At 37.4% G+C, this 14858-nt stretch overlaps 1 long non-coding RNA gene across 1 annotated transcript; it reads right to left on the minus strand.

Moving 5' to 3' along the window:
* Positions 1 to 19: 19 nt before the first annotated feature.
* Positions 20 to 12217, minus strand: LOC138442717 (uncharacterized). Its single transcript, XR_011257852.1, has 4 exons — positions 11550 to 12217; positions 6392 to 6538; positions 4208 to 4288; positions 20 to 783 (listed from the first exon to the last, which is right to left on the minus strand). It is a non-coding gene; the product is annotated as an uncharacterized lncRNA (long non-coding RNA).
* Between the last annotated feature and the right edge of the window lie 2641 nt (positions 12218 to 14858).

Genomic DNA, 14858 nt, shown 5'->3' on the forward strand with positions numbered 1-14858 from the left:
TTTAGTGAAAATGCACATAATCGCTTAGTAACATCTTTTATTAAGCCAATATTTTATGTTTCACAACCATTTCCCCATTTTTTTCCAGACATCCTCCAAGTATTGTTATTACTCCCCCTTTAAGGTGAGGTAACTGAGGCTCCTGAAGTTAAAGGATGTGCCCAAGTCTTTCAGCAATTCTCCAGTCTCCAACTTCTTATCTGAAGCACAGTATTCTTTACATAGATACCATAACCACTCTCAACAGGTGATAAGACCAGCAGTTCTCAAATCTAGGGAGAGTCTAGTTTTTCTGCCTTTTCATCTTGTCGGGGAAATGGAAAGATTTTAAAAATTATTTTTGAACTTCATTTTTCCTCATATTTAAGAAATTAGACCTAATCATTCAGCTCAGTCGTTTCCATCGTGTCCGACTCTGTGCGACCCTATGCGCTGTAACCTGTGAGGCTCCTCAGTCCATGGGATTCTCCAGGCAAGAATACTGCAGCGGGTTGCCATGCCCTCCTCCAGGGGAGCTTCCTGTTCCAGGGATGGACCCCGTGGCATCTCCTGCATTTTCTGTATCACAGGCGGATTCTTTACCGCTGAGCCAGTTGGGAAGCCCATTTACTCAGCCCTATGAAGACCATTACTCAGACTTTCAGAGCAAGACTGGGTCAGTTCAGTTTGTCTTTTCCAGCATAGTTGATCTCCTTATTGGATGTAAAATAGTGGTAGGATATGAGAATGGAGTATATTCCCTTGCATTCTTTCTATGCTGTTGTTTTGAGTCTGTATGAGAGTCTGAAAAAAATAATCATTATAGGGCTATATAGTTTTTAAAGGAGAAAAAGCAAAAATGAAATGTAAACTCTATTTTAACAACATGCATTAATCACATCACTAGTTTCATTTTTTTAGTTTTTTCTTTTACTTTTTTGAAATTTATTTGTAATGCCATGTGTCTAATGAGAACTAAGACGGAATAGAGAAGTTCATTTTTTAAATCTTCCCCCAAGCTTTTATTAGTTTTAATTAGTCTCAAACTCCTATTTGTGAAAATGTTTTTCTAAAGTGTCATTTGAAAAGTAAAATAATATTCAATGGTATTCTCAGATACAAGTTTTATCCAAAGCATTGGATTGAAAGTACATATCAAAATTTAATGTTATAGCAATAAAACTCTAGTGTAACTGTATATTTATTTTAAAATTTAAGACCTTTCCATGATTTATACATCAAAAAAAACACCCAAAGCCAATATAGTGACATCAAAAATTGTTTTATATTTGACCTCTTTGAAACTTTTTTTTTTACCGTTACTGCAGTACACGTTAGACTATATAAAAGTTAAAAGTATAAGCACATATAGTATCAAACAGTTAGTTAGCCTCTAACACCTCCAATGCCTTAAATGTATTACATTTCAGAATTTTTGTATAACAATTTACTCCTTTCTGTGTAGACTGCTTCATCTTATCCTAAATTGTTTGTTTTGTAGCTATTCACCTTGAAAACAAGTAATTTGGAGGATCTGAGGTGTCACTATAGAATGCAGGCACAGAATGACTCCAGATCCACACTTCTTGGTGTCAGAACAGAAATAGTCTGAATTGTGTTGGCCTGAAACATCACCGCCCTCTAGTGACCCAAAGGTTAATAACATGCCATATAATTTCTAACAATACAAGCTTTGCTTAGGGACCTCTGATACTTTTCATAGGGGCCTAACTCATTAATACATAACTATTGTATTCTGTCTTTCTTTGAGTTTCTGTTTAATCAATATTCCAGTGAGGATTAAAGTTATAGAGTAAGGTAACTGAAGGACCACATATTCAAAAACTTTAAAAAAGATTTTAAAGTGTGTACTCAGCCATTATGTATTTTTAACTGATATTATGCCTAGGAGTGATTTTAGTCCATAAATTTAAATACCCTATTGTATCTTACATCTTAAAATTCATGACATATGTTAGTACTTAGCAAGTGCTGATGAATTTATTGTATATACTTCTACTGAACTTCTATTAGGAAATCTTAAAATAGACATAAATTAAAAAAAATTAAATCACTGAATAGTCACTGGGAGGACTGATGCTGAAGCTGAAGCTCTAATACTTTGTCCATCTGATGCAAAGAACTGACTCACTGGAAAAGATCCTGATGCTGGGAAAGACTGAAGGCAGGAGAAGGGAACAAGTTGGTGATGGACAAGGAAGCCTGGTGTGTTGCAGTCCATGGGATAGCAAAGAGTCAGACATGACTAACTGAACTGGAAAAACTAATAAATAGTTTCACACAATCAACCCCTTGATTACCTGAAGATATCTGCAGTTCTTACTCTATAGAGCCAACTACTAATTTCAGGATATTTTCAAGTCATTTATTCAATAAATATTGAGATTTGTCTGCCAGTCTAGTAGTTAAGACTCCTTGCTTCCAATGCAGGGGATGGAGGTTCAATTTTTGGTGGGGGAACTAAGATCTCACATGCTGCGTGGTGCACCCAAAAATAAATAGTGAGCACCCACTCTATGTCAGACACCATACAGTCATCAAGGACACAAGAAAAACAAAAGTTTCGACATTTATGGAGTTTATATTTTAATGGGAACTCTTTCCTACCCAAAATAACAAAAAAAAGAATGCTAAACTCAGTGGCTTTTGTGATTTGTCATGCAAATCAAGAAACCCAATTTTAGAAACAATGTATAGTTTTAAATAAAAAGTGGAAAAATGTGTATTCAGGATCAAATAAGATTTATCTCAGAACACAAGGTAGATGTAGCTCTCAAACATTAATCAATATAATTAGTAGTTCAACAAAATTATCTGGATACCCTAAGTCCTTTTTATTGACTGCCTCTTTTCCAAACTTTTCTGTTTCATTATGTGCCTAGTAATTTTTAACTGAAAACTGGACATTAAAGTTCATATACTGTAGTGACTGTGGATTTCATTTTTCTTCTGAAGATTACTGATTTGGTGGTGATGGGGTGGTCCTTTTGGCAGTTAATGTGCCTGGATTCAAAATGCTAACATTTTCTCTCCTGATAGGCAGCTACTGTTATCTCTTGTCTCTTCATGACTGCTCTTTAAGCCTGGTTTCTTGTGAATTGATCTATCCTATCTAATGCAAAGAGCCGACTCATTGGAAAATACCCTGATGCTGGGAAAGACTGAGGCGCAGAGGATGAGATGGTTAGATGGCATCACTGCCTCAGTGGACATGAATTTGAGCAAACTTTGGGAGAGAGCAAAGGACAGAGACTAGCATGCTACAATCCATGGAATCACAAAGAGCTAGACATGACTTACCAGCTGAACAACATACCCATATGATTTGTTGGTTGTTCAGTGATGGGGATCATTCTCTGGTTTATTTGCTTATAGGGGGTCTCGTCTGATTTCTAGCTGTTCTGTCAGTTTGGGGCTGTGCCTTGGTATCTCAAGCCTGTGAAGCTTCAGCTTGCTTTTTAAAATTAGGTTCCAGGGCGATTCTGTCATTCGCATATAGTTTGGCTGTCAAATGTAGATTTGGGCAGAAGTTCCAGTTCACTCTTTCTGTGGTTCTCATTGTTTGAATTTCCTATTTAAATCTGCAGTGGTTTTTCTCAACTTGAACTCCCATCTCTTGCACTTTTTGCCAATGAGGGCAATTTCTCTACCACTGTTTCCTATGAGATAGTCATGAGGATTGGGTATCACCTCAGTCCAAAATGCCAGAAGTCTTAATTCTTACCCCTGTCAGTTGCAGTTTTTGAGATTAATTTTTTCTCAGTTCTGTGTGCTTTTGAATGCTTTCCAATAAATTTAAATAGTTGTTTTAAATCTTTTAACCAGACTTTATAATTGTTATCTGCCGGACAGTGATACTGGCATGATATACATGCAGTTCAATGGAATAGATGTGTGTGTGCGAGCTCAGTCGTGTCCAACTCTGTGCAACCCCATGATAACTCAACAGGCTCCTCTGTCCATGGAATTTTCTAGGCAAGAACACTGGAGCGGGTTGCTATTTCCTTTTCCAGGGAATCTTCCCAACCCAGGGATGGAACCCTCGGCTCTTGTGTCTCCTGCACTGGTAGGTGGCTTCTTTACCACTAGCTCCATCTGGGAAGCCCACTTTATATAAATATGCAGTTATATATCTATACAATGTTTATATAGATATATAAATATACAGAGATATAGATAACAAAGATATGTATACACACATACATACATAAATGCAAATTCAGTTTTCAGCAAAGTGTTTAAGTAATTCAGTAAAGTCTTCAGAAATGGTGCTGGGAAAACTGGATACCTATATGCAAATAAAAATGAACACAATCCTTATCTCACACCACACACAGAGTATCATACATTAAATCTATTTAATCTTAAGACTATAAACCTTCTAAATTAAAATAGAAAAACTCTTGCGATTTCTTTACCCTCTCATTGTTACTGGCAGTACTCCTACAGCTTTTTCTTGTCTTTTGAACATCTAACAAACGTGATTATCTCTTTTGGTCATTATATATAGAAATTCTTTATAGTCTTAAATACCAGGAACAATCTAACTTTTTTTTCTTGAATGTTTGGAGCATAATTTTTCTGAATGTTTAGGTTATAATTTTTTATTAGCAGCAATTACATTTTTATATTTATTGGTGTGTACATTTGTGGGGCTTATTTTTATCATGATAAATCCTTAGGAGAGGATTGATACATCCCAAATTTGTATCCACAGCCTATACTTCCCCTGGAATTCTAGCCTCATTTATCCAACTGACTGTCATCCCATCTGGATAACCCAATAACACCACAGTATGTTCAAATGGAACTTCAAATTTTCTTTCCCATTCCTGGTTATACCTGTCTTCTCTATTGCAATGTATAATAGTGCCGTCCACAAACAAGCCAGAAATCAAATGGCTATCCTTAACTCTTCCTTTTCCATTGTTTCTCTTTTCCAATCCATTATCCAGTAATATTAATTCTATTTCCAAAATATTCATTCACTGTATCCATCTCCACAGCTACTATCTTGGTTCGGGTCACTGTCATCATTTACCTAATCTACTGCTATTGTTTTTATTTTTTCTTGGTTTTATCATTTTAAATTTTATTGTGACAAAATAAGCAAAATTTAAATAGCTTAAATTTTATTTTAAACAAATGATTTAGCTGTGCTGTCTTTGTTGCTGTGTGCGGACTTCTCACTGCGGTGGCTTCTCTTGTGGCATTCAGGCTCTAGAGCGTGCGAGCTTCAGTAGTTGCAGGGCCTGGGCCCCAGGCTCTAGAGCACAGGCACAGTAGCTGTGGTGCACTGGCTTAGCTGCCCCGAGGCGTGTGGGATCTTCCTGGATCAGAGATTAAACCTATATCTCCTGCATTGGTGGATTCTTTACCACTGGGTCACCAGGGAAGCCCATGTATTTTTAAATGTTGATATTTTCTACACCTGTCCTTATTTTCACTTCCGAATTAACCAATATGAACAGGTTGTGGTATATGACTTCAGAGTTTTCTTTATGCTCATATAAAGATATGTTCACTTACAATACATGGGTTCCTGCTGCTCTGTTTGCCAGCTCTGAATTACAATGAGTAAAATATATTTTACTCTTAGTTTGGATCTCCCTAACTAGTAAAGTTAAATCCATTTTCCCATGTCTATTAACTTCCTTGTTGATTTTTGTGCACTGCCCATTGGATTATCATTATGCTATTAATTTGCAGGAGCTCTTTGGATATTTAGATATCCACTACCTGTTTCTCATTTTCCTACCCTATCATTTTGCTTGTTTTTGTCATGTTTATTACCATATGTAGAAAATTTGTTCAGTAAAATGTTTATCTTTCCCTTTATGATTTTTAGGATTATTGCTTAAGAAAGTTAAAGTTTCTCCTTAATTTCTATACTTGTTACATTTTGGAAAATACTGCTTTAATAATCATGTTTAATCAAATAGATTTAAATTTTTACTTTTTAGCAAATAAAGTGGAAGTTTAACTTTTTTTGATAATTATATGGCTAACTAGCACTATTAAGTAAATCATAATTCTTCTCTTAAATACCATTTTATCATATACTAAATTTCTATATAGCCTAGAATCTAGGTCTTGCTTTCTAAATATCATTCTTCAATAAGAACCACCAGAGCTCCTTGGAGAAATGACTGACGGATGGCTGAGGCAGGGAAATGACGAGCCTACAGCATCTGTATTATCAAAACTCAGACTGCTCAAAAGACAAAAGGATGGTGATATGTCAAAGAAACACAGGAGTCAATGTAAAACAGTTCCCAATGGCTAACTGGAACAATTTGACCAATAAAATATATAATGGAATCCGGAATATAATCCAAATGTAAATATACACAGGTCCATACTGATATAAATGAGTAAAAAAGAGGCAAACCTGCTTAATATATGTAGATACTCCCCTCTCCAGGAACTGAGACATAGTCCCCCTTATTGAGAGTATGCTTGATTTCATGACTTTCAGGCATTTATTGTGCTTTGAGTTTCAGATACTGCATTTTTAGATAGAAGATTGGTGGCAATCCTGCACCATCAGAAAATGGTATTTTAAAAAATAAGAGTATTTTAGACTTAAGGTATGTATATTGTCGTTTTAGAGATAATATCACACACTTAATAGACTTTGGTATAGGGTAAACATAACTTTTATATGCACTAGCAAGCCAGTAAGTTTGTGTGAATCGCTTTACTGTGATACCTACTTTACTGTGGTGGTCTGGAATTGAACCGGCAGTTATCTCCAACATATGCCTGTGCTTCCAAATAACATAGTATTAAAAAGAAAATAGTAGTACCTCTATGACGGAGAAATCTGGCAAACCCTGTCTTAACAAAGTGATGGTTAACATCTCCGGTAATGTCATGTGGATACATCTCTTGATATGTGATGAGGAAGTCACTTCACTCCTACAGTAACCATTCCAAACTCCACAACCCCAGTCTAATCATGAAAAGAAAGTTTCAGATAAACCCCAAATGAAGATCATTCTACAGGACACCAGAAAAGTACTCTGGTGCTCAGGTATTCTGTAGAAAACCTGGTAAACTGGTGGAAATTAAAGGATATCTGGAGTTAACAGTAACGTGTGAATATTTGGTTTCTTGTATTCTTGAAAATTATGCCAAATATTAAGGGTACAGAAACTGATTATCTTGGCAAGTTTTCTATATATATAAAATTATCCCCCAAAAGATATATAAGGGTGTATTCTTTTCTGTAATCTCTTACTTTATTCCACTAAGTTACTTATATTTCTAGGTGAATAGTTTTGACGGGCTTAGATCACGAACTCTTTATTGCAAAATTCAGACTTAAATTGAAGAAAGTAGGGAAAACCACTAGACCATTAAATGACCTAAATCAAATCCATTACAATTATACAGTGGAAGTGACAAATAGATTCAAAGGATTAGATCTGACAGAGTGCCTGAAGAACTGTGGATGGGGTTTGTAACATTGTATAAGAGGCCGTGATCAAAACAATCCCCAAGAAAAAGAAATGCAAAAAGGCAAAATGGTTGCATGAGGAGGCCTTACAAATAACTGAGAAAAGAGAAGGAAAGGCAAAGGAGAGATAAGAAAGCCTACCTCAGTGATCAATGCAAAGAAATAGAGGAAACCAATAGATTGGGAAAGACTAGAGATCTCTTCAAGAAAATCAGACATACCAAGGAAACATTCCAAGCACAGATGGGCACAATAAAGGACAGAAATGGTGTGGATCTAACAGAAGCAGAAGATAATTAAGAAGATGTGGCAAGAATACACATAAGAACTATACAGAAAAGATCTTAATGACCCAGATAACCACAATGGTGTGATCACTCACCTAGAGCCAGACATCCTGGAATGCAAAGTCAAGTGGGCCGTAGGAAGCATCACCACGAACAAAGCTAGTGATGGTGATGGAATTCCAGCTGAGCTATTTCAAATCCTAAAAGAAGATGCTGTGAAAATGCTGCACTCAATATGCCAGCAAATTTGGAAAACTCAGCAGTGGCCACTGGACTGGAAAAGGTCAGTTTTCATTCCAATCCCATTCCAATCCAATTGTGCAGTTCAAACTACTGCACAATTGCGCTCATCCGATATGCTAGCAAACTAATGCTCAAAATTCTCTAAGCTAGCCTTCAGCAGTATGTGAACTGAAAACTTGGATTTTCAAGCTGGATTTAGAAAAGGCAGAGGACCCAGAGATTAAATTGCCAAGATCTGTTGGATCAAAGAAAAAGCAAGAGTTCCAAAAAAACTTCCACTTCTGCTTTACTGACTACTCCAAAGCCTTTGACTCTGTGGATCACAACAACCTGAGGAAAATTCTTCAAGAGATGGGAATACCAGACCACTTGATCTGCCTCCTGAGAAATCTGTATGCAGGTCAAGGAGCAATAGTTAGAACCAGACATGGAAAAACAGACTGGTTTCAAATTGGGAAAGGAGTACATCAAGGTTGTATAGTCGCCCTGCTTATTTAACTTATATGCAAAATACATCCTGTGAAATGGCAGACTAGATGAAGCACAACCTGGAATCAAGATTGCCAGGAGAAATATCAATAACCTGAGATATGCAGACACCACCCTTATGGCAGAAAGAGAAGAGGTACTCAAGAGCCTCTTGATTAAAGTGAAAGAGGAGTGAAAAAGCTGGCTTAAAACTCAACATTCAAGAAAGATCATGGCATCTGGTTCCATCAGTTCATGGCAAATAGAAGGGGAAACAATGGCAACCATGACAGGCTTTATTTTCTTGGGCTCCAAAGTCACTACAGATGGTGACTGCAGCCATTAAAAGATGCTTGCTCCTTGGAAGAAACATATGACAAACCTAAACAGTATATTAAAAAGCAGACATTTTGCCAACAAAGGCCTGCCAGTCAAAGCTATGGTTTCTCCAGTAGTAATGTATGGATGTGAGCTGGACTATAAAGCTGAGTGCTGATGAATTGATGTTTTTGAACCGTGGTGTTGAAGACTCTTGAGTCCCTTGGACTGCAGAATCAAACCAGTCAATCCTAATGGAAATCAGTCCTGAATATTCATTGGAAAGACTTGCTGAAACTCCACGACTTTGGCCATCTGATGCAAAGAACTGACTCATTGGGGAAAGACCCTGATGCTGGGCAAGACTGAAAGCAGAAGGGGACAACAGATGATATGGTTGAATGGCATCACAGACTTGACAGAGAAGTTTAAGCAAGCTCAGGGAGTTGGTGATGGACAGGGAAGCTTGGAGTGCTGCAGTCCATGGGGTTGCAAGGAGTCAGACACGACTGAGTGACCAAACTGAACTGAGCTTCATGTAAACAGCATCAAATAGAGCACACATACTTAAACTCCCCAAGTGTATTTGAAGAGTGTTTTTTGTTGCTAGTGAGTCCTGTGTCAATTAGGTCAAGTTGACTGATCTCCCCATTTTTGCCATACAGTTCTATCAAGTTTTGCTTCATGTTTTCAACTTTTACATGCATAAATGCTTATGATTGATTATGCTTTTGACTTATGTGATTTATTCCTATTCTTTCCTGTTTTTACTACAACTATAGTATTCCCACCCTTTCACTTCCAACCTATTTGTATCTTTATGTTCACAATAGATTTAAGAGCATACGTGTCTTGCCCCATTTATCTAGTGTGAGAGTCTCCTTTAATATGGTATTTGAACAGTGGTTGGGCTTAAACCTACTACCATTTTCCATCACGTTTCTTTTTTCTGCCTCCTTTTGCACTATTTGTGATTCCATTTTTTCCCTTTTTAAGTGTATTATGTGTAACTGCTGGTTAGGTTCAGTGGTGCTTTTATAGCATACATCTTATCAAAGTACCTTCAAGATATGTACAACTTTGTTTATAACCCTACAAATGGCTCCATGGCTTCCATTTCCCCCTTTTGACCTGAGCAACTTCTGCTGTTTACTTGCACCTAAGTCTCACAGTCTATTTGCTTTAAACAACTATCTTTTAGTGACTTAAAAAAAAAAATCTAATTTTTGTATTAGAGATTCCGCTTTGGAGAAGTTAAAGTTTATACATTTGAACGGGTATATATAGAATAGTAGGCCGATTTTTTAAAATACCTTTAAAGATACTGCATGATCTTCTGTTTTTCACTGTTCAGACAGTACTGGCTGTCATCCTTATCATTTCTCTATAAATGACTTTTTCTCTGGCTGCTTTTCATCTTTATCACAGGCTTTCAACGACTTGATTATGAATAGATCTGCTTAAATTTCTGTATCTATGCTTAGACCTTGATATGGAATGCTTTGTGAGAAGCATTTAAACTCAAGGATTTTACATCAAGTGTTTAGATTCATTTCCATAATTTGGGGAAAATATTACAAATGAAATTTCCCAATATCCTCTTGGCATTTTTTCTTTCTATTGCAGGGTTTTAGTAATGCAGGTGCCCGCACCAGGTTATGCAGCCTGAGAAGTACTTACAGGGTCTTCATTTCTGGTAGAGAATTAACGAGAATACTTTGCAACCTTTCCTCTTTAGTGTTTCTTATGTATTAAGAACAGTGTGATTATACAGCAATGCAATTCTGTAATTCCAACCAAACCATTTACAAAGGTGCAGATATTTAACTTTCTCTGATCATGGTCACTAGTATCACACTAAAATTCTTAAAATCTAATAGCCACATAATCTAAATTACAATAAGATGATTTATCTTTTCTGCTCAGAATTCTGATGTGAAGTATTTAAGCATTGAAAAGGCAACATTTTCAGCAGATTTGAATAACTAGAGGTAATAATGTCATTAAGAGGATTAATGTAATTACTAATTTGTAAGATTTGTGTCATACACATCACTTCCATGTTTTTTCAGATCTTTAGTTCACTAAAGAGCAAATAACTCCTAATTTCAGTTCAGTCGCTCAGTCGCGTCTGACTCTTTGCAACCCCATGAATCGCAGCACGCCAGGCCTCCCTGTCCATCACCATCTCCCGGAGTTCACTCAGACTCACGTCCATTGAGTCCGTGATGCCATCCAGCCATCTCATCCTCGGTCGTCCCCTTCTCCTCCTGCCCCCAATCCCTCCCAGCATCAGAGTCTTTTCCAAAGAGTCAACTCTTCGCATGAAGTGGCCAAAGTGCTGGATCTTCAGCTTTAGCATCATTCCTTCCAAAGAAATCCCAGGGCTGATCTCCTTCAGAACTCCTAATTTACATTTCTTATAATAAATGTCCAAATCTTTGCCAATAAAATGAACTTCAATGTTGTAGTTACCAATCAATAATATTTTATGCTATTTTCTATTAAAAGCTTTTAGGGCCTCAAAACCTATTAAATACAATTGTAGTCTATGTTTACTGTTCTAAAATTTTAAGTAAATATATGACAGTATTTTAATAAACACAAAGGCTTATTTTTAAACTCATTGCTTACTTTGCAAATGACACACTCCAATGTACTTAGTTCCAAGAGTTATACATTCTAAAGGAATTCAATTTACCAATTCATAAGCAAATTTGCTTAGGTTGGTATTTTTGCAGAGACATGTTAGGAATAAACCAAGAGCTTACTAAAATTCTCTTGCTGCTGCTGCTAAGTTGCTTCAGTTGTGTCCGACTCTATGCAACCCCACAGACGGCAGCCCACCAGGCTCTGCCATCCCAGGATCAGAGTAGTTCTGTGCTTCTGTCCTTGGGAATATAAAAAGAAACTAAACAAATTTCAAAACATGTACCAGTAAGGCTTGGTTTCCAATCTTCTCTTCAGTTCAGTTCAGTTGCTCAGTCGCGTCCAACTCTTTACAACCCCATGGAAACCTTCTCTTAGCCGTTTACAATAAACCTAAGTTGGTGTTTTACCGGGCTTTCTGCTGGCTTAGATGGTAAAGAATCTGCCTGTAAGGCAGGAGACCTGGGTTCAAACCCTGGGTTGGGAAGTTCCTCTGGAGAAGGAAATGGCCACCCACTCCAGTATTCTTGCCTGGAGAGTTTCACGGACAAAGGAGCCTGGCAGGCTACAATCCATGGGGTTGCAAAGAGTTGGAGCCAACTGAGTGACTTAACCCTTTTATGTTGGCATACACCGAAGGCAACAGTGTTTACATGCAATTTCTACAGATTCTATACTACACTGAAACATACAGCTGGATGAGTAAATGCAAACCTTATTAGCTTGTGATGAAATGGAACTATTAAACTGGAAAAAAAAAAAAAAGTCCAGTTTGGCAACTGGCTATCATAACTTCAGAAAGAAAACTCCTGCAACCAAATGTTTTCCAGTAAAGAATAAGCATTTCCTTCAATAAGTATCGGAGGAAAAAGCTGACTAAACTCTTTAAGAAACATGAGATATTTATATTTATTCCCTTGTCAAACACTGGGTGCTAGCTATAGAATGCTGAAAGAGCTAGAAATACTAGGTAAAAGACTTTCAAGAAATTCACCTGAACTATGGAAACTCAGGAATCATGGAGAGCATCTGAGTGTTTTGAATTGAGTCATGAAGATCAAGTGAAAAAGGGATGGTAATGAGATGTGTACAGGGCATAGGAAACTTGCACATAGATGGAAATTTATCACAAGTACTCAGCATGGCTCATGGGGATAGCTATATAGGCTTTGTGCCCAGTTTGCTGGAACTGGCAGGGGAAAGGGAAGGTGTGGTAGTCACAGGATTTTAGTTTAACCCAGAGAACCATAGGAAAATTTTTAAACAAGGAAATTATATAAACATAAACAGCTAAAAACCACTCTGAGTACTGAAAGGATAACTACTTGGTTAAATATCATTTAGCAGACTGTGGAAGACCTCTACTATATGTAAGAGAGGTAGTGAGTGAGTGCTGGTCGCTCAGTTGTGCCCAACTCTTTGGAATCCCAAGGACTGTAGCTTGCCAGGCTCCTCTGTCCATGGGATTCTCCAAGCAAGAATACTGGGAGTGGATTTTCATTCCCTTCTCCAGATGATCTTCCCAACCCAGTGATCAAGCCCAGGTCTCCTGCATTGAAGGTGGATTCTTTACCGTCTGCATACGCCATGTCAGCCTGCCGCTGCTACTGCTGCTAAGTCGCTTCATCCGAGTACGACTCTGTGCGACCCCATAGACGGCAGCCCACCAGGCTCCCCCATCCATGGGATTTTCCAGTAAAGAGTTCTGGAGTGGGCTGCCACTGCCTTCTCTGATTCAAAGTTAAATCAGATTTATTGGAGGTGGGAAGGCAAAAGAGAAATCTAAGAGGACTCTCCACCCTACCTTACTGATAATGTTGTTTATCAATGTGAAATATACTAGTTTTGATGGACAGATTGCATGGGTAGAAATTAGATATGTTGAAACCGTTTGACATTTAAAAAGAAGGCATACAGTATGCAGTTTAATGGATCTGGTGCTATAGAAAGGGGTGAGTAGGAACACTTTAGTATTACCATACAAAATATCTGAGGCCACGGGTACGGAGTAATATTCAGTTAATTGTTGTATACTCATACGCTAGTCATAAAAATGTCCAATGTCATATAGCTTCCATGAAGTAAAAATTCAAATCTGGCTCTCTGATTCCAGGGAAAGAGTACAGACAGAAATGAACTATCATTGCCAAATCCACCACTGGGATCACACCCATTCACTTCATATTACATTCGTGCCAGAGGTACTCAAGTCTCTGATAATGGCACAGAGAACAGGTCACAGATGTTTCAGTTTGTGGGTAGGTACAAAACTCTTTGTTCTGACTGCCTGATTAAGGTCTTTAATTATCACTGTTTTTAGGCACTTTTCAATGTGGTGCAGTTTATTTCTGACAGCATTATTACTCGGTCCCTTCTTTTTCTAAGGTTTTAAACCACCAAAGTATTTTGGATCTCCTAGAACACAACCAAACTTTGAGGCTCCACAAATTAGCTCACCTTATTCATCAGTAAACCTGTCCTTCAAGACTGCTCAAGTCAATTCCTTAAGAGTTTGCCTCTTCATTCAGACAAGACTGATTTTCTCCCCACTTTAGCAGAGACTTTACTGCTTCTATAAGTAAGACTATTTCCCCACTAGATTGAGATTATGTGAAAGGGGTTGTCCTACATACATTTTGGCTTCAAATCCAGGTCTTATTCAGTTGAATAATGTATATACCATCATTCTTCTTAGGTATATTTTAATCATTCATTTATGTATAAGTTACCAGTTATTGTTATTTTCTTATGCTAGTATGTTTACTTTGCTAAATACAAGCATTTGCAAACTATTAGTTATCACATGTTCATCTTTTAACCATGTGCAATGCTACAACACCCTCTTGTAAGCATCCGTGTGGTTCAATGTGGCTGGGAAAAAAAAAAAACTGTGTTGGCTCTAATGCCACCTGAATTCATTCTTACTGATATTATATTTAACTGTCAAGGTTCCTCCTTAAGGTCAAAGCTATCACCATCACCAAGGTCTAGATTTTATTCCTTCAACTACCTGATGATAAACCTCCCTCTCCAACAATTCTTCCTTCCTTCCCTTTCTCCATCATCTACCAGAGAATGGAGGCAAGTCAAAGGTTAAGAGTCAATCTGAAAAAGACGCTCAATGGCCAAAGTTGGAAGTTTGAGCAGAAAATAACACAGCATTCAACTATGACTTAAAGAATAAATATGCAGAAGTCCATACAAGTGTAAATAAATAGGAGACAAATCTACAAGTGAATTCAAATATGCGTAGACAGCCTTTTCCCACAGAGGGGTGGAATTTAATTCTCCCCATCCCTACTCTGAAGGTGAGCTACACTTAGTGACTTGCTGACAAAGAATGGAGTAGATTAAGGGGAAAAAACTGAACTACGATGGTGATTTCAGGCAATTTCTGTAAGAAGGGCACTTTTCTTCTGTGGTATCTGCTC

Source organism: Ovis canadensis, chromosome 1 (genome assembly GCF_042477335.2).
Source record: "Ovis canadensis isolate MfBH-ARS-UI-01 breed Bighorn chromosome 1, ARS-UI_OviCan_v2, whole genome shotgun sequence".
Classification (NCBI taxonomy): domain Eukaryota; kingdom Metazoa; phylum Chordata; class Mammalia; order Artiodactyla; family Bovidae; genus Ovis; species Ovis canadensis.